This window comes from Passer domesticus, chromosome 13 (genome assembly GCF_036417665.1).
Source record: "Passer domesticus isolate bPasDom1 chromosome 13, bPasDom1.hap1, whole genome shotgun sequence".
NCBI lineage: Eukaryota > Metazoa > Chordata > Aves > Passeriformes > Passeridae > Passer > Passer domesticus.
The window spans coordinates 2,454,292-2,479,177 of NC_087486.1; the positions used below are offsets into that span (position 1 = coordinate 2,454,292).

General features: G+C 49.3%; 2 long non-coding RNA genes across 2 annotated transcripts in view; one reads left to right on the top strand and one right to left on the bottom strand.

Annotated features, from left to right (window-relative positions):
• The window catches only part of LOC135280200 (uncharacterized), a 109,396-nt gene that overhangs the window by 75,432 nt on the left and 9,078 nt on the right, over positions 1-24,886 (top strand). The window lies entirely within an intron of this gene.
• On the bottom strand, positions 17,031-19,363 carry LOC135280201 (uncharacterized). Its single transcript, XR_010347237.1, has 3 exons — positions 19,257-19,363; positions 17,748-17,837; positions 17,031-17,375 (listed from the first exon to the last, which is right to left on the bottom strand). It is a non-coding gene; the product is annotated as an uncharacterized LOC135280201 (long non-coding RNA).

Below are 24,886 nucleotides of genomic sequence, written 5' to 3' on the forward strand. Positions count from 1 at the left end.
CTCGGGGACCACGAGCTGCTGCTCCTCACCAGAGGGGAGGTGGAGGCTGCTCATCCCAGCAGCTTTTCCCCTCTCCCCTTTGTTCGTGCCGGGAGCTCCGCGCAGCCCAGCTCCCATTAGCGGGAGCTGGCACAAATTAAAAACAAATTTAGCCCCGGTGTCTGTGTTCGCAGCGAATTTCACCTCGGCTGATTATTTTTATGGCTTGTTGACAAAACGGGAACGTGTGTGCGGGGAGCCTCTTGCAGGTCCCTGGAAAATGCCAAATGAGTCACTTTGGGAAGGCTGAAACACATCCCTCCACATGGAGCACGCACACGTGGGGCGGGAACGGGGGCACGCACCGCGCTCGTTTGTCTCCGTAAATGATTTTTTTTTTGGCTTTTTTCTCCTTTTCTGGCGTGTGTGCTCTCGCTGCTTTGTCGTGAGAGCTGCATCTGCTGTTCCAGGCTCAGCAGCGTGGCCCCCTCGCCCCCTCCCCGAGTTGCCAGGCAGCGGCTGATGGCTCCGACGCCCATTGGGAGCCCATTACTCAACTCCTCGTGTGCGCTCGCGATTATTCGCGTTCTGCTGATGATATTTACGGCCGCAGCTGCTAAAACGGTGTTTGCAAATTTATGCTGATTTGATTAGCTAGTTTAGTCATCATAGCTTCTAAGATCAGGATCTGGCCATAAAATTGCTTTCTGCTCCGTGTGACTCGCTAATGGGGTGTCACATGAGAGCACGAGCCCGGGCGCCGAGCAAGGGCTGCAGGAGACCATATGGTGCCTCAGAGTCCCCTCCACCACCTCCAGAAAAGGTTTTACCCTCTGCAACAGCACCGTGGGCACGGGATTATCAGCTCTGTTGAGCCATGCTCATCCACCTTAATGATGTACCAGTGGGTTTGCAGGGACTGGGATAAAAGCAGCCCTCAGTTGGACACTGAGCGTATATTTTTCTTACCCCGTGTCATCTTTTGTCCTCTGGGCTGTTTGGAGGCTTCTCTGCCACACACAGAGGTGCTTGGAGCACGTGGATTTTTGTATCCTGGCTGCCCCTTGATTGAGAAATGCCATCCCCAGTCCTGCTGAACCTCCACTTGAGGCCTGTGCCTGATGGATTTGGGCACGGCTCACCATCTGCCATTATCTGTGGGTGACGGAGCTTTCTCTGCGTCAGCCACGACAGAAATAAACTCACTCCACCTTAAAATTCAGCTCGCTGCCATTTGAAAGAAAGAAAGAAAAAAAGGCTAAAACCTTGTTTTCCTCCAGAGAGATTTCTAAATTACTACCAATACTATAGATATGTTTGAACCATCTGTGTAATTCTGAAGTCTCTCTGGGTGAAGAGGAAGCATTCCTTTCACACAATAAATGCTGCCTATGGTGTGCTCTTAATATTTTTAGGGTTATTTTTGCATTGGTAACATTCATTCCACCTTTCCTTAAAGTGGTTTTTGACCTGGGAGGCGAGGCTGTGGTGGATCTGGAGACACATCCTCCAGCTGAACTCCCTTCTTTTCCCAGTGCCTCCCATTTGCTTCTTCCCAGCCACTGCTACCATTTCAAAGGATCCTTTCAGAGGCAGTTTCCTCGCTTTCTTCACCATGACTCTTTTTTAGGGCTTTTCAGACACTCACACACTGCTGTGCCTCAGGTTTTTTCCTTGGTTTCTTTGAGCTTGTCTTCCTCTTCCCCTGATCCCCCAGGCCTTTCAATTACTTTTTAATGTTCTTCTGGCCTTCTTCCTGAAAAGTTCTGTGAGCATTACCTTGCCTGTGGCCCTATCCAGACAGGCTTTGAGCAGGCTGTAAAGCAGCTGCTCATCTGGGATGTTGAAATCGGAGTCTCTCCGTCAGACATCCATAACACTGGACCTTCTGCTCCTCCCAGACACACTGTAAATGGAAGGGGACTAAGTTCAGCATCAGGTTATGTGGATCTTGGCTTCCCTGCCATCATTCCAAAGGGGGAAATAGGCCCTGTGTGATGGATAAAGAGGGGAGGTGGTGGCTGGGTGGAGCTGGTCCCAAGTCTCCATTAGGGGAGACCCATTTCCCAGTGGGGAATGGTGGAAGTCAAGGAGAACAATTTATATTTCAGGAGAGGTTGGCAGACAAAGCAGAGTTCTTAGCATTTGTAGAGGACATGAGTTCATTAGCAGTTAATATTTGTGTTTAGGGCTGTTCTGAAGAGAATCAGCTTGTCCAAACCACTCACTCCAAGCTGCAAAGTTCCTCTCCTGGGACCTGTGTAGCAGTGCCTTAATCATTTATAGAGAAGCCCCGTTGGATTCCTTAATTTTGCTCTATTTCAACCAAACGTTTTGTTGTTTTTGTGCCATAAGGATTTAACACCTTCATCAGGGCTTTGCATTTCCTGCCTTGAACCTGAAGCTGAGGGTAGAGGGCAGATTTTGGAGAAACGTGCCCAGATTTGTACCAGGTTTTGATGGCGCTTATCCCTCCTGCACAGATTGTTTGCCCATATGAAGCAATTCCCCACCTTGCCCACATTAACATTTCCTGATGAGCCAGTGTGTTAATTTTGTGCTCCATGGCTCTCTGCTCACGGGCTTCTGCTGGCAGAGCGGCTGCCTCCCCTTCTGTTAAACCACCCCGTGCTACCCTGCCCTCAGCTCTCATCAGGCCCTGCTGGCTTTGGGAATCCATCCCCCCTTCCCTTCTGAGGCAGTAGCACATTCTCCCTCCCCAGATTTTATCCAAGAGGAGCCTTTTGTATCCCCATCTCTTTAATTAAACAGAACGCCCTGACTCGATCGAGACATAAAAGGCATGGCACAGAAGCTCCCTGGCAAACCATCAAGCAGCATCCCCCATCTGAGCTGATAAACTCAAGGAGAAGCTGCCCTTTCAAGCCTCTGGAAGACTAAATACCAAGCCAAGATGTGATACTGCAAGGCCACGATAAGAAAGGGACTAAATCAAGAGTGCTGATTGCGAGGGAGGAATAAAGGGAGAGAGGGAGCCCCGTGTGCACCTTTTATATAAAAATCCTCGCAGGGAATCAGGTGGGAGCAACAGCTCTTCCCCATCCTGGCACGAGCACTGCTTGCCATCCCAGATCTGCTGTATTAGCAGGGCTGGAAGGAGCCAGCAGGGGGAAATGCCAGGGAAAAGATGCACTCAATTAAAAATAGAGAGAAAGTCCCCAAAGCTCTGACACGGTTTTGTCAGACAGGACTTGCAACAGATGATTCCTGTGAGGATTTCTCGCTCTTGGGAAACGCTTTGCGGTTTGTCATCGCCGGGGAACGGGCAGCAGGAAAGGCACAGAGAACAGAACAGGCCCAGGGGGAGAGGGTGTTAAAAGAGCCTCAGCTGAAAAATCAACATGGAAATTACATTAGAAATGTTTGCTCTCGCCGTTGGCAACCCGGACATTGCGACAGTCGGAGGCAGGAAGTGAAACTGTCTCTCGACAGCCAATTCCAGGAGCTCAAATCCTGTGGTTCAGCCCTTCATTCCCCTCAAAATTAGGGGGACGGTGCAAGAACCTCCTCCCTCCCCTGAGACAAGGATGCTCTGAGTCTCCCGAGCGTTGCAACCAGGAGGACTATGTGCTTCTTATAGAGAAAATGTGAAGTGCTGCAGTTGCTTTAACTTGATTCCCAGAGCTGGTGTTTTAAGAAACATCCCTCCCACACACCTGCCCCTTCCCTGCACCTAAAATGTCACGAGTGTTCCAGTAAACCCACAGGGATTGGCAAAATCGCTGCACGGCAGCGGCTCTGCGATACCATGGTGATGGTTGCTACCGAAAATCCTTCACTGGGTGGGAGCGGAGCCGTGCCCGAGCGAACAGCCCGACTGCTGCCTGCTAAATTTAGATTTTCCACCTCTGGTTCTTCCCCCTGCCCTGGTTTAGGAGAGCTCTCAGTAATAGCTGCTTGCTAGCAGCTTCTGCTCGCTGCTGAACGCACCAGCAAAGGGGCCAAATGCGTTGTCAGAAAGCCAAGGAGCCACAATCAATATTTCAGTGGCTCTGCTCTTGCTGGGCCCAGGTGAAGCACTGCCAGCTGAAGCCAGGAGCTTTTCCTGCTGCCTGCTCCAGGGTCTCTCTTCCCCCAGACCTTGCCTCTCAGTTTCTGTGGGGCAAGCCAGAAATTCCATGTAAAAGCCACATCAGGATAATCAACACACACTGACACAGGCCTACCCCATCACCCAGTTACACCACAGGGCTGTGTTTGATGCCCATAAGAGAACAGGTTTGTACCTCCAACATCCCTCCCTCTCCGTGTAGTAATTTTACTTTGCCTATTGTGCCTCTGTGAAAATGCTGAACTTCAGCAAAATCCACTTTTGTATTATTTTATACAACAACGCAGTGACTTGATGATTCCATTTTTGGATCACTTCATTCAAGCTGCTTTTCCTCAGCTCCTCTATGCAGATGCTGTCTCCTCTGTCTGGGTAATGACAAGCTTTTAGTGAAAAGTATGTCTGAAAGATGCCATTATGCTCCATATTCTTTGCAGTGCATCAGGGCATCTTCTCACAGCAGCCTTGTTTCTTATTAACACTCGACTTAAGCCATGCAGACTGGCTGTGCTGGGGGAAATGAGGGGGCTGTTATTTATTCTGACCTATTTGTCTATTAGTTGCAATGACTATCTGGGAATGCATGGGAAGAAGAAAGCTTCAGATCTTCCTCTGCAGACATGTTGGAGCAACTCGCTCTTATCAGATCAGCAGAGCTCAGACAGAGAGATAGATAGGGCTGCTTTGCTCTCAGCTTTTTGCATATCCTAATGAATCTCATTTGCTCAGCCCCCAAGGCAGGTCATCAAACGAGTCTGTCCTGCTGCCCAAACCTCACAGGGAGCTGGGGGTGAGGATGGTAAATCCAGGCCATGCTGCTGGAGGGGTGGGATGGCAGGAGGGAGCTGGGCTGGCACCATGGCCAGAGGACAGGCTGGGCACCGGGGCTTCTGGTCAGCTGGGGTGAGTCAGCCAAGGCTGTGTGTGCAGACAGCTGTGGCTACCTGCCCCAGGAACAGGGCTGGGCTCTGTCTGCCTGCTGCAACAGCTGTTTCATTCCTTAAAGCTTTGCTTTCAAGTTTTTTAAAGCAAAAATCCCTTCTTCCTTTACATTTGCTGGTGCTTTGCAGGATGTAAAATATGGACAAAATGGCTGATCAGATTTTGGAGGCAGACAGGTGGCTTGGCAGGATTTGTGCCACACTTCCAGAGCTTGAACAAGCATTATGTTAATGTCCTGAACTTCCAGGAGATGTTATCAGGGTGCTCACTTCATGTACACCGAGGCAGGATCCTGCTGAGCACCACTGTGGGGTCACACCTTTGGGCCTTCCTCACCCCTCCTGGTGCTGAGCACAGTTAACCCTCAGGGAGTTGCTGTCTGTTGGCTCATCTCAGTTTTTGCAGCCCCCTGACATGTTCCAAGAACACAAAGGTGATTAAACTCCCCAGCTTCATGGCTGCCCATTTTCTGAGAGCCCACCTCCAGGCACACACAGGTCCTGGGGAAGCCTGCAGTTCATTTTTCAGGGGTCATGGCTTATATCAAACAGCTCTTGAGCTTGTTTGCTATTTTTAAGCATGTTAAAATTGCCTGTGAACCACAGAGCTCGTGGGGCATTTGGGCTCTATGTGCCAAGTCCAAGCCCAGTCAATCAAGGTCATTTTCATAGAAAAGGAAGAAAAAAGTCCCATCTTGGAGTCTGTCAGCTTCCTTAACCACTCCAAGCCATCAGTTCTGAAGACCTTTCAACTACCTGCACATCAAATGCATGCCACCATTCTGATTCTTGGTGATAATTTTAGGCTCATTTTTTATGCTACTTTCAAAGTTCACAGAAAATCTATTGGTATCAGAAACGTGCCATCCCTTTATTGGGTGCTCTGGGAAATGTCTGAGGACAGCAAGCACCTGAATTCCCCTGTAACTCCCCAGAGATTTATATGCCAGGGTAATGAGAACGAACACTGAGCAGCAAAGGGACACCAGAGATGTATAGCTCTGCCTATAGGTTTGGAAGAGGATGACCTTTGCATTCCTGGCTTGTGCTTTGAATAGGTGCACGAGGAGAAAATAACTGAGGAGCTGCACAGCCAGAGTGCAGCAATCTGAAAATGAACAGCGGGGCTGAAAGTGAAGCAGACATTTATCAGCTTAGATGGGAGGGGGCTGAGGATGGAGTGGTTTGGTGCAGCTTCTGGGAACGACTTCCATGTCAACAAGGAATGAGCAGGGGATGTTTTGGGCTGGGCCTTCAGTGCTGGCCACCTTGAGGACCCTCGGGGTGTGCTGTGAAATTCCAGGAGCAATGCAGTCTTGAAGCACGCTAGGGGTGAGCTGGGGTGAGGCACTTTGGGGAATTTGACAGCAGATTGAGTTATTTGTCTAAACACAGCTCCTTTCACTCTCCTGATTGTTTTGAGCTCTCAGGTCTGAATCTGGAAGCGCTATCTCAGCTGCATCACTTGCCTTTGTAATGAACTTTCCAGGTGAATGCACGTCCAGGAGAGAGCAGAACTCCTTGTGCATTACAGAGCATTTGTTTTAGTGCAGCACAAGCACTACCCACAGCCTGGAAACCAGAGTCAGCAGAGTGTGAATGATGCCAGGGAGAAGCATTAAAGCCAATTCTGCTACAAGGGGAAGCTGTTGAACCCGAGACACTTTTTTCCATGATATTTAAACATGGAGCATGGTGTTTAGGGGAGAACACTGGGCCTTGCTGCCACTTACCACAGCTTTTAAATTGGTTTACAGCTTTCAAACTGGACTCTGCATTGCTGGTATTGCCAGTACACCAATCAACGGGAATTTGTGTCAGGGACACAGTGTATGGGGTCTGTCCTGTGCCCTTACACAGACCCCCTCTTTGAACTTAATTTAAAATGCCTCACGAGTCCCTTACGTGCCAGTTCTGGTTTTCTCACAGAGCTCTGTGCCTGGGTAGTAGATGTCACAAAATATCAGCAGATAGGGGTATAATTTTAGCTCCCTGAGTTGCTTTCCAAGTGGGAAATAGTCCCTGAAAAGCCGGTGTGTAATAAGACATCTGGGGCTTACTCATCTGGGGTCTTGCATGGGCCCTTTTGTGGTTCCTTTTTGGGATGACAAGGCAGAAGTCATCAGTGTCCATTTAATGGAAAGTCCCAGCACCTGCAGATGTAGGGAAGGAGATAAACACAGATAACATTCAGACAGAGAGGCACAGCCACGTGTGTGCTGCAGCCTCCACCCACAGGTAGCAAGCCCTCAGCAACCAGCCATCCTGCCTTTGTGCTCCCCAGCAGATGATGTGGCCATGCATGATTTATGCAGCACAGAGCTGGCTTTGCCTGCCCTGGGAGTGGCCTTGGTGCCTCTCTGTGTGCTCAACAGCACAAGGCAGGAGCTGAACGAGGGGGTTTTGCACCTCTAGAAATGATCCTGTGGCCACTCTGAGCTCTCCACACGAGGGAGGGTGAGAAACTATGCTCACTTCCAAAAATTTAAAAGGTTTATTAAAACCTTATCAAAAAATACAACAGAAGACTGAATAGAGAATCTTTCCCACCATGTGCTCACCCACACAGGTTTTGCCTTTTAACCCTTTAGCTCCTTCCCAAGTCCTGTCCCTTGGCTCCTTCTCTGTCCAGTGGTGGAGTTTGCTTCTTTACATCTTGATTGGAGGTCAGGGGCTGCCATAGTAACAATGCCACCCTCCCAAATCTCCCCAAACCCAGGGCACCCCGATAACAACACAAGGGGGTAAAACACAACTATAAATCTATAAAACAATAACTATAAATCTATAAAACATTGGGGTTGAGCTGGTGTGGTGCTGAGTGCCCCCAGCACCCCAACACAGGGAGGATTTTTGGTTGCTGAGCTTGGCTGGGATGGGCTGAGCTTGGAACAAAGCAGGAGGGATGCTGGAGATCTGGACAGTCACAAGTGCACTCCTAGCTCTGCTCTTCCTGATTGCCCAGTGAAGGAAAACATTTCCCACATGTCCTCTCCCTGTTTTCCTGTTTACCGGGATCCCAAAAAGGGTGTTTCACCTCCCTAGCAGCTGCCAGGCTGTCTCCTCCACACTTCTCCTCGAGGAATTTCACAAATAGGTGGCTGAGGCAGGCTGGGATCGTGCCTGTGGAGCCAGCAGTGTAGGGCTTGTTGTCTCTACCTGCTGATTTCCTTCGTGTCTGTGTGTTTGGGGAGGTTGCTTTGGTTTGGATGGTGGGTTTTTTTTTTACACCGCTTAAAAATAAACTCCAATCTGCTGCAAAAGTTGGCATTTCACTCCCACTGGTTGGGTGCTGACACATTCCTCTAGATGGGTTTTGAATTCAGGAATCTGGGGAGTAGGAGGCAGGTTTGGATCAGGCAGAAGAGCCCAGGTTTGGTTTGTGGGTGCTGGAGGAGCCACCCCACCCTGCCCAGCATCACAGAGAACGTCCTTGTCCTTTGGGACAGCAGGGACCTGCCATGGTCTGGCTGCAGGTGTCATCTGCAGGGATTTGGGGCAGACAGTGACTGCTGCTCTGCAGCAGCAGGAACTGAAATCAGCCTCCAAACCTCTGTGAGTGCCAGGTCAGAGCACGTTTCCCCGTTCTGGGTCACAGGTTGGAGCCAGGGGAAGGAAACCTTGAGTCTTCATGGGTGGCAGTGAGAGGCACAGGCTGTCCCACGGGCTGGGCAGGAATCCATGGATGCATTCAAGGCACAAATGTGGCAGGAATAAGGGGATCTGGGCTTGCTCTGATGCTCTCACTGTGACTGTCTCTGGAATGAAGCAGTGACACCACCTTGTCCTGCTTCTCTGGTAGACATCTGCAGCCTGTGGAGAGCACAGGTAACCTGTGGGATGTGTTTGGGTCAGGAGAGGACACCTGCAGTATCACACCAGGGAAAGGCTCCTGGGGGAAGTTTTGGTCCCCAGACATCCTGCAGTGAGCGGGTTCCCACACCCCCTCGGTGTCCTGGGCTGGAGAAGGGTGGCAGTGACCTGCTGGCCACCCACAGCAGCACAGCCTGGTGGCACTGGGACAGCTTGGCTGGCAGCTGCCAGCTCCTGCTCTCCTTGGGCTGGAATCTCTGGACAGGCAGCTTTGGCCAAGCTCAGCACCAACGGCCACAGGCACTGGGGTGGCACCAGCACCCCAAAAACCCAGGGGCATGAGGGCAGGAGGGGCTGGAGGCAGTCAGCTGCTGGAAAGCCACGTTGCCATGGCTCACAGGAGGGCTCCACAAGGCAGGGAAGGGGAATGCTGTGTGTGAGTGGGTCTGTGCAGCTCGGGGTGCAGCAGGGGACAGAGGCTGTCACCCCACACAAGGACCAGGCTTAACCCTGTGCTGACAGGGGGAGAGGGATGGCAGCAAAGGAAATGACTGAATCCTATCATGCCAATGTAAGCATTGCTGAGAGCTCATGGGCCAGTGTTTGTGAGCAAACACCTCGCACCAGGGGCAGACTGGGCTGGATAGTCTGAGCACGGGGAGGATTTTGCAGTAGTGAGAGGTGCTGTGTTAACAGCTACAAAACACAAACTCTCCCATCTGTCTTTTAGAGGGAAGTTAAATGTGAGCAACAACAAAAGGCTCCTCTGTGCCATCCCACCTCGGTGCAGCCTGGCTTTCCAGTCTGTTCCCCTGACACATTCCATACGTGGCCCTAGGAAAGAGTGCCAGCCACGAGGACAATAAATGCCAAATGTCACGGTGCTCCTGAGATGGAGACACTTGCCCAATGGAAACTGGCCTGGAGCCAAGCTCATTTAGCATAAGCCATCAAACAGTCATGAATTAATTGTAATCTTTGACAGGTGCAGCAGGAATACTTTTGGAGAGGCTGCTGTTTGCCCTGGGTGCATCTGGAGATCTGTGCCCACAGCGACAGCAGGGAAATGTTGTCACACACTGTGCAAAGCCACCAAACAAACAGAGGTTTCTAGGAAGTGACTTGCATGCTTGAATGGCCTTCTAGCAAGGCATTTGTGCTGCTTCTAAATATATATTTATATACAATTACCACTTCTAGAGCCCCCATCCTTTGCTGGGCTGCACCTCAGCCACCATCAGTGGCATCCTGCTGAGGGAACTGAGCAAAGTGACTTCAGGTGACACAGGGAGACAAGGATGAGCCCAGCCCTGGTGCCCAGATGGGAGCTTTAACCACAGAACTCCTTCCTGCTAAGTGTGTCAGCTGCAAATGCAGCACTGAAACTCTGTGCTCTTTCAGGCAGATTTATGGATGGCACACACAGGAATTGTGAACCCCAGTGGCAGCAAGATGCAGGAGGTTTAAGTGAATGTTATTGCTGTACATGCCCAAGCAAATGCCTGCACATTGTATTTTTGCTCTTTCAGCCATTTACAGAGTTCTTTTGTACCCAGCTCCTCCTGCAGAGGTGTTCAGTGATGTTTTTCGAGAACTTGTGCCTGTGCACAGGCTGTTGATCAACTTTTGCAGGCAGATCTGAGTTGAGTTGGTTCAGTGCTTGTTGGGAACCCCTTGAGGATATCACCAGTCAGTCAGAGCATGTTCTTCTGCAATGAGCAGTGTTTGTGTGGCCACACTGGGAAAATACAGTCAGGGACTGATGGGAAGGGATGGGTGAGCCTGCTGATGGTGGCCCAGCTACCACCAGGGCGTTTGCACTGCACAGGTCACTGAACACAGCAGTGGGTGCTGTGTCACCACATGGGCACTGTCATTCCACACAGCACAGGGACCCTTCCCCAGGCACAGCTCAGCCCAGGATCAGGCACGGGCATGGGGAAGGGCTGCTGGGATTATGCAGGAGCAATCAGGACAAGCATTTCCAGCAGCTCAGGGAGGGACCCTGCCCTTCTCCCCAGCTCTGGGAGGCACGTCTGGGGTGCTGTGTCCAGCTCTGGATCCTCAGCACAGCAGGGACAGGAGCTCCTGGAGCTGGGAAAGGGCCTGGAGCATCTCAGTGCCCAGGAGAGGCTGAGGGAGCTGGGGCTGCTCAGCCTGGAGAGGAGCCCCAGTGAGAGGACCTCAGCCCTGGGTATCCCTGTCTGTCCCTAGGTGTTTCTGAGTGTCCCTGTGTCCCCCTGTCCATCCCTGTGTCCCCCTGTCCGTCCCTGTGTGCAGCGGCCAGAGCAGGCCCAGCTCTGCCCCAGGCCCAGCGATGGCCGCAGAGCCCCGGGCAGGGCCTGAGCCCAGCAATTCCCCTCACAGGAGGCAGAACTGCTGCCCTGGGCAGTGCCAGCCCTGAGCAGAGCCCAGAGGGGCTCTGGGGTCTCGTTCCAGAGCAGGCTGGACACTGCTGTGCCCTGAGCCCGGGGACGGCCCTGCTGGAGCAGGGAGGTGGCACCAGGGACCCTCTGTGCCCTTCCAGCCTGGCCATCCTGGGATTCTCCAAGGTTCAGGGAAGCTGATGCTGCCCTTGAAGGGAATTCATTCCCCAGAGGCACTTTCAGGGCTCTTCCTCAGAGGCAGAGTTGGAGGAAAAGGGGAGCCTTTGCAGGATTTTCCTCAGAGCAGAGACACCTGCTCGGGGCTGCAGGGAGGGCACAGTGTGTTGAAGGAGAAGGAAGCAGCAGCAGGGACTGCCAGCACATGGGATTGCTGCTCAGCTGCAGAATAAACAGCACCCAGGGGCTGCCAGGGAAAAAGGAGGCTTGTCAACAGCTCTGCCACCGGATCCCCAGCTTAACTAGAGGAAACTGAAGCCCTATTTCCACTGGGCTCAGACTGATGACTGGAAAAATGTTTCTCTGTTTACAGGAATCTGAAACCTTGTCATTCTCCTCTGCTCTCTCCCCCCAGCAGCCAATGGGCAGTGGGCACACTGGGAAAGGAGAGTTGATTCCAACTCAAAACCTCTGTAATTTAATAACAAAAACAGCTTAGGAACAATAGGAACCACAGCAGCAACATAAAATATTTTAGAAGTCCAGGGCTAGAAAAGTTTGGGCAAAATGCCCTGAAATCAGAGATGCTGGTGTGTTCTGGGACCAGCACCAAGAGGACAAGCAGCTGAGCCCAGCAGGGGCTGGGGAGGGAAGCAGCACCTGGAGAGCACAGCAGAGCTGGATGAGCTCTGCTAGGAGCTGTTTGCTCTCCTGCAGCTCTTAAATTTCAGCACCAGAATCTCCTGATCCGGAAATTCTGCTGATTTGAAAAGCTGGGATATGAGAACCATGTGGCTGCTCCCAAAATGTCGGGTCCTGCTGGCACAAGGCTGTGTGCACAGCCCGTGGTGAACACAGGCAGTGAAAAGTTCAGGTATTTTTAGAAGAAAATTCATTTGAAATACAGTCTGTATCCCAGAAAAATCCTGATACTGCATAAAAAAAAATAGGCCTCTCCTTGCCTTAATAATTCATTTCCCAGGTCACTGTTGATTTTCTCAGGCTGGGCTCTTGCCTCCTTTCTCAATTCTTGGGTTTTATTTCCAGGGAGGTTGTTGCATCTCCACTAGAGGAAAGTTCCTAAAATTGCCATATCAATCAGAGGAACAGCTTGTCCTTCTGTTTCAGTGTTCATGGGGTAGAATAGAAATTATCAGGAAAACAGGAGGAGGATGTTTAGAGAGGCTTTCTCCAAATCCCTCTTGCAATTGCTGTGCTGTACATTAATTCACTTAGCTTTGAGTTCAGGTAAAACAGGAGCTGGATTCCAAATTTGGATCCAGGAATTTTCTCCAAACCAGCAAAATCCAGGTGACCCCTGCCCAAAGCTCCTGGGGTGTTCCAGGCACCAGCAGACAACCAGCAGGAACAAAGCTCAGAAAGCTGCACGTTGCTGCACCTGCTTTTTCCTTATGTTTTCCCCCTTTTTGGAATCCTACTGTGAATTATTTTGTAGGTTAATGCTGAAAGATTCAGCTGCATTAACTCCTTGTTGCCTGCGTGAAAGTGGCAACTGGGAGAGGCACCAGCAATTTTAGCACCCAGAGGTCAAGGTGGAAATGGGAAGGGCTGAAGGCTCAGGCAGCTCAGCGGGAATTTACCTTCCTCAGAGTCTCTCCTGTTTCAAAATCAGCAGTGTTAAATCTGTAGTATTAATTGGGGACTGTGAGTGTTTGAGCACCAGAGATGCATTATTTACCAGCAGAAAATTCTGGCAGGTCTGAAAATTCCCTGAGATCCAAAGTGAAGCAGGAACCTTTTGAATTATTCAGAGCCTGGATAGACAGCAATCATTGCTGCTGTTGTAACAAGTTTATTATTTTAAATTATTATTTTCTGCTACTCTCTTGTGCACACTCATGCCTTTTTAATGCCGTCTATCTTTCTTTTCCCCCCTTACATTCAGCAAAGACTTACAAACTTTCACAGGTGTGAGTTTTGCAAGATTCCCCCCGCCCTCATTGTGACACTTTGCTCCTGGGGCTAATTGGTTTTCATGGAATATTTTATCCACACCTGACTTGAGCAATTCCTGATGGTTGGCCTGGGCAAAGTACCAAGAAAAGCCATGCCCCTGCCCTTCCAGAGGAAGGAGCTGCACCTTTTCAACTCAGTTTTGTATTCTGAGGCCCAAGTTTTCTTCTGAGAGATTTTTCTTTCTTCTTCCCCTTTAAATCTTGTAAATAGGCTCCTCTGCTTCTTGGGTAATTACAGTTATTTTTGGAGCAGCGAATTCTCGTTAAGGCAGAAAGTATTTACAGCAGAAGGCTGTAAAGGCAGGTGGAGAATTCCTGCACGAGGGGGGAGTGGTGTGGGGTGGCTCTGCTGCCCCCCTGGCACGTGAGGAGCCACCTGAGCTGTCCCCTGCCAGGTGGGACGAGTGGCTCTGTGTGCAGGGACCTGTCAGAGAGCCACCCTCCCGTGACCTCTGCCTCAAGGAAAGTCAGTTAAGGAGGGCAGGGAACAGGGAGTGGCCAGGGGCACCTTGGGCAGCGTGTGACCTGTGCTGGCTTATCTGCTGCTCTCCTGGTGCCAAGGGAGCAGAGCTCCCGAGGAGCTGAGAGCCAGCGTGTCCCCGAGCAGGTGAAAAGGACAAACAGTCCTTCCAGGTAACCCACGGCTCTCTCCAAAGAACTGGGATCTCTTTATCCCTCCTAAAAGCCTGAGCTCCCCTCCCACCCCAGGGACAGATTTGCTCTGGTCCTGCTTTTGTGCAGATATCCCTCCATAATCTCTCCCCTCTGTTTTTCCTGGTTTTTCAAAAGTGAATTTGACAGTGGGAAGCACTGCTGTTGTGATAGCCTGCAGACTGGACTCCTGAAAGAAAAAAAACCCTATTGTCATTAGAGAAGAGCTGAGGGAGCACTGTTTGGATTGAGTTGGATCAGTCTGGGTGATAGGATTCAGCATTCAGGGCTGAGCTGGGGCTCAGCCTCTTGTTCTGCAGCCATCCAGTCCCACGAGCTGTTCCCCTGAGAATCCAGCTGTGGACACCTTATCAGACACCTTATCAGAACTGCCACAGCCCCACAGGAGCTGCTGCATTTTCAGCTGAATCTCTCAGAGAAGGGCTTTCAAGATCAATTCTGCAACTGATTTTTTTTTTCCAGAAAATCATGGAATAATTCAGGTTGGAAGGGATCTCTGGACCCCTTGTCCAACTCCTGTTCAAAGCAGGATCAGCTTCAAAGTTAGATCAGGTTTCTCAGGGCTTTGCCCAGTGGAGATTTGAATATCCCCAAAGCTGGAGATGGAACAGGGTCTCTGAGCAGTGCAAACACTCTCATGATTTATTTTCCTATATCCCATCTGAACTGTCCTTGCTACAGCTCATGGCTGTTGCCTCTCCTCTCTTTTCTGTGTATCTCTGAGAGGAGACAGGTCTGGTTTTTCACTTAGGTTGTGGAAGATTGAGTTAAACCCTCCAGAGTTTCTCATGAGTGCTCAAACCCCTCAGTCCCTCCCCATGGCTGTGTGTCCCTGCTCCCCAAAGCCTCAGTGCTCCTCTGCTCCACTCTCTCCTGCTTGCCAAGCTCTTCCCTCTCCTGAGGAGCCCCAAAATGCCCCAGCTGCTGAGGAGGGAAGGATAACCCCATCTTTGGGCTGGCTATGCTCTTGTTAACAAAACCCAAAAGGTTACTGCTCACTTTGTGAGGGCACACAGTGAATTTCTCTTTGTCTCAGTACCCATCAGGATGCCAGGCCCTCTTCTCTGTTCCCCAGTCAGACCCAAACCTGCTGAAATTATCCTTCACCAGTGCCAGACTAGGATGGGATCCTGGGCTCAGCTCTGCAAGGCCACTACACCTTGGAAATTCCCTTTTGAGAGCTCAGCTCCAGGGGCTTCACGTGACAGCCACATCCCTGCTCAGACCAGGAGATTTTTCTCCAGTGCCCGTAAAGATTGTGGAGATATCAGTCACAGGAGAAGAAATGGGAATAAAAACTCAAAGCTGGAGTCAGGCAGGCTGTGCTGCTGTGTCAGACCAAGGGGTTGCCATCCCCTCAGACGTGCCAGCAAAACTGAAAGTGTAATTGCTTCTTATCTCAGCTCTGTCACAATATTTGTGGTTCCTTTGAGTGCAGGGGAAGGAGATGATGCTGCTGGCAGAGCAAAGATAGGAAGGTGACAAAGGGACTGCAGCTGCCTTGGGGATAGGAACCTGCAGGCAAGGAAAACGCCAGCCTTTGCCTCTGGAATATGGAAAAGCCAGAACAGGAGGCTTCAGTAATTCCATGAGAAGGCTCTTATGCATCCCAGGTATTTGCAGGTTCTGCTTTTTCCCACGTGAGAGTTTTGAAGAGGCTTTTCAAGAGCACAGATGGGGTGAAGCCCAGTCCCACTGATTTTTTTAAAATTTTTTTTTCCTTTAATTCCCTTGAGCATCTTTGGAAAAACGAGTTAATTAAATTAGACTTGCTTGAGAATTGAGGGGAATGAAAGACTGTTGTGGGCAGAAGGATGTGCTGTTAAATTGCACCAAAATTGGTCATTTTGCTGAAGTTTCTCAGGTAGACTTGGAGTGGAAGGGTTCCAATTGTGTGTCTGGAGCAGCAGCTTCAGTTCCCTTTGCTGGCCTGTGGCTTGCTCTGGGATTTCAGCATATTTGGGATGCTGGGAATAGGAGGCAGCTCAGGGCAGTGTTTTATGTAAGGTAGCACTCTGCACTGTGTTGAATTTTTTATGATATGTTCTAGCATTTTAATAAAACGAGACATGCTCTTCCTTTTTTTACAGCAGCAGCAAAATCTACTCTGGGGCTGCCCTGCTGGCCAGCTTGTGGCAGGATTATAAAAATGAGTTTATTCTGGGGCTATATATAAATGCTAGACGTGGGTGGAGGCTGCACAGAGTTGTCTCCTGGGTCACATCCAGGGTGCAGAGCACCCTTTGCTCAACTTTCTCCTCCAGATGCTGGCTGTCAATACCATGGAACTTGTTTTTTCCCTTTTTTTAAAAATTAAATATCACAAAAGTGGGGTCTGTAGCTGTATCAGGCTCTTGGTAGAAGGTTTATCTGGATCATAAGGAATATTTAATCTCAGGGATGAAACTGTGCCTCACATGTGGGCATTGGCATTGCCTTCTCATTGCTTCTGCCTCCAAATAAACCCCACTTCTACTTCTGGGACATTTCACCCCAATTCTCCCTTCCTTTTGTCTCCATAAAGTAAATCTAGATATATTTACAGACCTGATTCTCCAGGGTTTTCAAGTCCAAAGTAATTTTGTGAGAGTTAAAATAAACTTGCGCCCCCTTTAATCACGTGAGCTCAAATAATCATGTGTAAACTTCATCAAAGTTAGCAAGAACTGGCTCAGCTTTGAGAGTTTAACTGTGTTCAAGTGGGTTTTATCAGATTTTCCTGAATGATTCACCTCCAGGCTAAAAATAAACCTGGAGTCACTTTGGGTAATTTACAAAGGAAGGGAAGCAGGGTTTGGAGTCAGAGCATCTTCTCCTGCACAGCCAGCCCTGATAATTCTGTGTGAACAGAATCTGGAGGGAAACAACAAGGAGCAAAATTTGGCAGATTCATGGGTGTTACTCTGTATTTTTACTGTAGGAGCTGATGATAAGAATTTACCCAGCAGGCTTTTAAAATTCAATAATGATTAAAAAGAAAAAAAAAAAAAGGCAAAAACAAACCCTCATCAGTGTAGGAAAGGACAGGGGGAAAAAAATACCTCAAGACAAGATAAGTCATTAGAGATGCAAGGAAACACTGCTGCTGTCTCCAGGCGAAATCTATGGGAACAGGGAGCCATAAATCCAGGATTCATTGCTCCCTCTGCTCATTAGCTGTGTGAAACTGTGACTAAGCTTGAAGGTTAGTTGGTGCAGCTCAGGATTATTGTCCTCACTGCTCTGAATCAGGCTGCCATGATTCACACACACTGCCTGCCCTGCCAGGGGCCAAGTTTCCAGATTTCCACTCTTTTTTTCTTTCCATGAGGGGGAAGATTCTGCAGCCTTGGGTGTCTTCTGCAGCCTTGTGTGTTCTTCTGGCTCCATTAATTTCTGCCTGGACAAAAGGAAAATTATTTGAGTGGATCTCTTGTTTATGAAAGAAATTGAATTTGTTCTCTAGACTAGACTGGGAGTGTAACAGGCAGAGATGGGAAGGATCTGAGCCCAGTGGACATTTTTATTCTAACAATGAAAATATGCAATCTGTCTCAGCAAAATACAGCTGCTGAGCAAATTAACTTGTGTTGAATGCTTATTGGGGACCCACAGCTCATTCTTTTGTTCTTTCTGTTCAGCAAATGTGTTTTTCTGACTGAGAAATAATAGACTGGGGCTCTGTGGAGCCTTTCATCAGATGATCTCCAAGCACTTGGCAAACATCAGTGGTTTGCTGGGGAGGGACCAAAGCTTGCAGCAGATCCAGTACCTGGAGAGCAAGGTGAAAAGTCCACTGCACCTGCTCCAGGGGGCTGCAGAATGTTCAGAGACCTGGGGATGTCCTCTGAAGGGGTGTCTGCTGGTAAAGTCAGATATTTCTATTGTCACTTATGGCAACACTTGGAGAATATAACAATGAGGTTCTAATTTATTTTTTTTTTCAAGCTAAGGTGCATTTGCCCACCAAAGAGCCAGATAATTCCAGTGTCTGTGAGGCCTGCTCCCATCCAGGGCTTTGTTCCCCTTTCCCCATGGAGAGCAGCCCATCCCACCAACCAGCTGGGAATTCCCCTGACACATGGGCATTCCCTGGGTGTAACCTGAGATGGCAAATGGTGCTGTGCTGCAAGCCCTCATCCAGGGGGTGAGGAGTGTCAGCAGTGTGCCTCGTGCTCAGTGTCAAAAGGCTTTGAGCTGCAGCCCCTCCATGCTCTGACCACTCCACAGGCAGCAGGAGTTAACCAGGAGAGCCCTGGAGTTCTGGTAGGGACTGGAGCAGTCTCCAGTCAGGTCCAGAATTAGAGCAGAGCCAATTTTCTGTGTGCTCCTCATTGCTCCTACTCGAGTTCCTCCTGTGTGGAGTTGAAGCCTGTACAAGGCAGGGCTGGCATTGCCCCTGTTTGCAATTTCCAGGCTCCTGTGGCTGTTGTGCTGCTCATTTCATCCACCATTCAAACCCAAGTCTGCAGAATTTCAGCATCAAGTATCTGCTGTGCTGTTGGTTATTTCACAAGCTTGGACAGAGTCGTGGCTTTGGAGCTAAAGCTGCAAACCTGAGCCCCCTTTTCCAGCTGTCTGAAACCCACAGAGGGGGAAAGGAAAACTTCTGGATTAAGAAATTATCCCCACAGCTCCCAACGGGTAAGAGGACCCTCCTGCTGCAGACCAAGGCAGCAGAATCCTTAAATAGTGAAAATACCACTGGATAATCCCTTTGGAAGCACAGCCTTAGGAGAACAGCTCTGACTTGTGGTAACATTGGACCCAAGCACGTGTGCTCTTTTAGACCCAAATTCATTTGTAATGTGATTCTGCCGTGGAAGTCTCAGAAATCTGCAAACCATCATCTCTGACCCAGCTCCAGACAGAACCTGTGAGAGCTGGGGTTTCATGGGGTGCTGCTGTAACCCAGTGCAGCAGGGAGAGAACGGGGCAGGACTGAGCAAAGCACTGAGTGCAGCCCCAGAGAGAGAGAAAAAGAAAACTTCAGCTCTGCTGAGGGATTTACATAATGTCAGGAAAAGCGATTTAAATGCAAATAGCCTGGTAAGATTGTTAGAAATTTTGCAGTGGCTCTGGCAGCCAGGTGTAGCATAATGAGAATAAGAGCTAAACAAATATTTCCTTCCTCTGCGAGTTCATTTATTCACAACCCAGGTTCATTTCTTTGGCAGGTGTATTTTCCCCTTCATCTTGAAGAAAACAAACCTGACAAAAACTTAGAAAAAAGCTGGCTAATCCCTCTTTCCTAAAAACACACAGCAAAACTCACACTCACCTGCAGACAGAGATCAGCCTCTCTAGCTGCAGTGTAAAACATGGATTTACTGAATTTGCCACCAAGTTCCATCAGGTGAGGCAGGCATTAGTGTTTGAAAACAAATTCCCTTCTCCCTCTGTTGTGTCATGGAATCATGGAATGGTTTGGGTTGGAAGGGACCTTAAGGATCATCCAATTCCTGCTTTTGCACTGTCCCAGGTGGCTCCGAGCCCTGTCCAGCCTGGCCTTGGACACTTCCAGGGATCCAGGGGCAGCCCCAGCTGCTCTGTGCCAGGGCCTGCCCACCCTCCCAGGGAACAATTCCTTCCATAAGGCAGAAATTTCTTCTGGCTGATCTGAGGTGACACTGCTGATGTTGTAGCTGCAGCTTTCTCATGGCCACAGGTTCCTTCTGTCAAGACTTTGGGAAGATCTTTTAAAACTCCTAAGGGTGAACCTTGGAGTGACATTCAAAGACCTTTCTGCACCTGATTAGAGCCAGTTAAGGTCTTCTTGCCTCAGTTTCCCCCTCTATACAAACACTCTCTAGAATTCTGTGAGGGTCTCTTTGTTTACTGCTGCTACAAGGGACACCTGAGGATCTGTTCTTAAAAACAACAACAACAACAACAACAACAACAACAACAACAACACAATAAAAAAAAACCACCAGGAAATAATTAATTGCACAATTTGTATAAATTAATTATCATTCAGTGGCAAATCTGTGCTCATTGTTGTAGCTTTCCTGCTGCAGTGACTGCAGAGGACACTTGCACTGGAATGCACTGGAACTGCACTGGAATGAACTGGAACTGCACTGGAATGAACTGGAATTGCACTGGACTGCACTGGAATTGCACTGGAATTGCACTGGAATTGCACTGGAATTGCACTGGAATGCACTGGAATTGCACTGGGAATTGCACTGAAACTGCACTGGAATGCACTGGAACTGCACTGGAATGAACTGGAACTGCACTGGAATGAACTGGAATTGCACTGGAATTGCACTGGAATTGCACTGAAACTGCACTGGAATGAACTGGAATTGCACTGGAATGCACTGGAATTGCACTGGAATTGCACTGGAATGCACTGGAATTGCACTGGGAATTGCTGGTGTCAATCCCTCCCCAGCAAATGTTTCACCTGCAGGGCCATTCTCTCCATGGCATTTTTGTTCTTTTAGAGATGCTGCATTCAGAAATTTGCTGTCCTCCAGAATGAAACCATGGACAACTTCTGAGAGAAAAGAACAAGCTGCAGAAAGGATCCATTTCACTCTGCCAGTCTCTCAGTACCTGGGCACATTTCAAGTACCCATCAGGCAGAGAGGAAATAAAAACATCCTCAGAGCTAAAACCAGGGAGCATCTGCTCCAATTTCTGTCAGCAGAAACACGCTGTGCTTCCCAGAAAGGCGAGCTGCTTCTCCAGAATAGCCTTCACCAAGATCACAGGCAGCCTAAATTGGTAGGCTGGAATATTTTGGGATTCAGGAAGGACTCACAGTCGGTGTGTCTGTCTCGTGTCACCAGTGCAAGGGCTGGTGGGGAGGGAGTGGGAGTGAGGATATTGGAACACCTCCCTGTGCCCAGAAGGATTCACACAGAGGGGTGGCAGACTTCGTGCAATTTCAAAAAAAAAAAAATTTGCTCGAGCAGGGACTTGCCTCCCAACTTTCTGAATTTAGATTTGGAGGGAGGGAGGCTTGGGCTTGTGCTGCCAGCACTTTTCCTCCTCACAGACCTACCCAGGGAGCCTGACCTGCTGTGGCAGCAGCCAAATGTGGCTAGAAGTCTCTAAAGAAGAGAAGTTTGGCTTTTAAGGAGTCTCCAGGCTAGGCATTTTTTCCAAAAAAGCTGTCTGAGAAGGCAGCGGGTGCCCAGGGTCCATGCACAGGCAGATTTGATCCTTTCTGCTCCTGCCTGGCTGTGGAAGTCCTCAGTTACTGCCACGTTCCCATGTCACAGGCCTGTCCTGGCCCAGGGAGATTTCTTTGGGGTTGTTTTTAGACCTTTCACAGACTTGTTTCCCCCTTGTGAACTTTTTCTTTCTCCAGACTCTGCATTTTGCTTGTTGACCTTTCAGTCAACCGGCTCCAGTCGGAGTCCTTGGCTCAGCCAAGGCTGTGAAGGTGTTTTGAGATAAGGAGGTGACTCTGCACCTCCATGATGACATTATTTACCCTTTAACAGCCTTTGGAGCCATCCACCCCTCTCCTCTCCCTCCTCAGCTTTTCCCAGTCCATCCTCCTGCAGCCACAGGGCTGGAAAAAAGCTCTCCCTGAGATTTGCAATCTAATGTGGGAGCATTAATCTAATCTAGCAATTATCTTCCCTGGTGAGGGCAGATGGGATGGCTCAGCACGGGAAGGTCATCCCAGCAGAGCCCAGGCACCACGTGCTGTTTGCACACCCTGATTGTTGCATTATTGCAGATATTGGGGCCCAGGAGGAAGAGCCAGCCCAGAGCTGATGGGATCAGTGGGCTCTGCCCATTGTGCCTGGGTTTCTCTGGTCACACTGGAATGTTTGCCAAGGTGTCCACGCTTGGTGCTGCATTTTTGCATGTTCCACGTGGTCGTGTATTTGCTTTGATCTCCAGTGAAACTGTGCCATTACGAGGGGTGGTTTGCCCTTTGTTGCCTCTCTCAGGGTTAAAAAAGGTTAATTAATGATCTAATATAAAATCTTGCAGAAAGATCTTATTTTTCCTATTTTTAAGCACTGTCATAGTTTATCTCCACAAGTGCTCAGTTGGATTTTGCAGTAATTTTTTTTTCTTTTATTTTTGTTGGAGTGTTTGTGTGTGTGACTGGCTCTGTTCCCTCAGTGAGAGAAAAGGGGGGTAGGGATCCTTCCTCTTTTCGGTAATCTTTATTATTTTCATATGCTTAAATCTGCATGAATAGCCAAGAGTCTCTAGACCACAGACTGGAGAACCATCTTGTGTTTAAGAACATTAAAAAGGACACAAATAAAAAATTAGTCAGGAGCAAATCATTGAAGAGCTAAATTACTCCTTAGAAGAAAAGTTTTCTTCCCAGGCTGAGTGGATTTCTATGGGTACAGTGTTGCTGGCTGAGAATAATTAAAAATATCTTTACAAAGCAACAGCCACTCTGGTAATAAAGTAAGTTCTGCTACTCCTAACCCAGATTTTGCTGTCAAATACACTCTAAGGCTTTGCTTGGTTTCATTTTTCCTCTCTAATTCATTGTTGCTTCCTTCAGACAGGTTAATCAATACTCTGAGGACTATTTTTAGATTCAATGACAGGCTGGCAACATCCTCAAGGCAGAAGGAAAAGTTTCCAGGTCCCTCTCAGCCCTTGGTGGGTTTTCAGAATATTTTTGTAGCAGAGGGAAAATGAGACTTTCCAACAGCACAATATTTTTAAGAACATTTTGCCCCTAACAGGCCCAGGTTTTCAAATGTCTCACTAGTAGATAAACATGACTGAAGGTGCCATTAAAGTGCAGGGAATGGTTTTAAACCTTTTCCTGCTGATTTTCAGTGGTCCCTGGGCTGTAGGTGCTGTTCTCTCTGGGCTGAGGGCCCTGACCCCAAGCTCATCCGTGCCCTGATCCCATCCCAGTCTCCAAAGCTTCTGGGTCTGTGTCCAGCTGAGCTTGGGGTCCCTGTGCTGAGCAGCTCTGGATGCCCACCCAGGCCTGCCCTGCAGCCCCAGTGCCCACTGGCTGCTCCTCCTGGTCCCTCTGGGGGTCTCCCCTGGATCCAGCTCTGTCCTGTGGCTCTCCCAACTCTCCTCTCTGTGGTTCCCCCCGTGGTATCAGAGCACAGCACACAGGTTCAAAGTGTGGCATCCCACAGGCACTGCCTGTGGTTTGTCCCCTCAGCCTCTGCAGTTCCTTCTGTCTTTAACCTCTACCTGTTTGCTTAGCTGGGGTTTGGGCAGATCACTGCATCCTTCTGCTAATTACAGTTTAATAATTAGTGCCTATCAAAACACTGCCTTTCAACTGCCATTCATTTTGCTCTTTGCTTGCCAAGTAACCTCACCTTCCCCTTGCTGCAGACACTGTGTTCAAGGGTGACAGCATTTCTTAATTTCACATCCAGTTCCTTCTCCATCCTGTACTTTACCCCCTCAGTGTTCTCAGTTTTACTTCCCAAGCCAGAAGAGACAAATCCCTCTCAACAGGCAGGAAACACGCTGTGAATAAACTGAAATAAACTGAGCCCACAGATTTCCTGCAAGCTCCAGAGCTGATCCTCCAGCAGAACAAAAGCAAAAGGGATGGCATTCAGGCTTGTCAGGGCCATTTGAGGCTGGAGAGACTCATTCAGGTTTGAAGTGTTTTTGTGGGAATTACAAGAGCCAAACAAGGGGTTAAAGGGAGCCAGCTCCACTCGCAGGATTTTAGATGCACTGAGATGGAAGAAAGTGGCTGAGGAATTCTGAAGTCAGAGGAAGATGACTCTCTGACCTTTTAGCCCAGTGATCAAACTGGCTGGCAAAACCAGGGAGGGTTTGGGAGCTGTGCTGGTGCCCTGGTGCCTTTGCAGCCTGGGGATGTGTCCGTTCCCATCTCAGGATGTCACTGTCCTCTGCAGCAAATGCAGCAGCTGCTGCTGAGTGCCTGTGAGCGTGCTCTGGAGTCATCGACTGTGCACCAGCAGCAGCTGGAGAGAAAATGGATCTTGCTTGCAGTGGAAATCATGGATCAGGAGGAAGCTGAAAGTTGATTTGAACAGTTTTCAAGGATTTCGGTGCTACATCTCATTAGTGTTAATTGCAAGTTTATGCCAGTGATTAATCAAACATCAGATTGATGCAGACCAGAATCTCCATTATGTGGGCTTTGAGCCCTTTCATCACTTCTTGCTGGGGGACATTTGATCAGTTCCTCTTTGTTTTACTTTGTTTTAATCAGCACAATCAGCCTGTCACTGGCAGCAATGCTGCAGAAGCCGTTGTTCTTCCAGTGGTGGATCAATAAATGTTCTCTCCCTGCTGTCTGCCCATTCACACGTTTGTCCTCCAAAACTGGAGGTGTCAGGACCTCACCCCAGGGCTCTCAAGTTGCAGCAGCCCAGAGCTGTGTCAGTGATAAGCACACTGAAATAGTTACTGCACTGTCACTTTCTCTACAGTTCTGAGGTTAAAAAAAAGATCAGAAAGGTGTTCCAGCAGTCATTAAAACCAGAAACCCAACCAAGAAGAAAAAAAGCCCAACAAAAACTTGTTTAAAGGTGTTGTAGCAGTAGTGTGGGTGTTAGACACAAAGCCAGGGTCTGAGTGGGGCCAGGTTGGCCACGCTGGGCTCTGCCCTCCCTCCTCTCACCCTGTGGGGACCTGGGGCTTGCTCCTTCGGGTCTGTCAGCAGCACTGAGGTCACAGAGCTCAGCCAGTGTGGTGCCACCCACAGCAGGCAGGGAGAGCCTCAGACCAGCCCTGATGGACCAGCCTGTCTTGGGTGTGTGAGGCAGCACTGGGATAGGTGTGGGAGGGGCTGGTGATGGAGCCAGCCTTGGACACATCTTCCTGCACTGCAAAAATTACTGCTGGACACACCCCTGGGGCGTTGTTCCCACTTTTCCTCCAGTAGGGAAATAAGATTTCCCACTGAAATGGGCCCCGTTTGGGTTAAAAATGCAATGCCTCCTCAAAAGATTCATA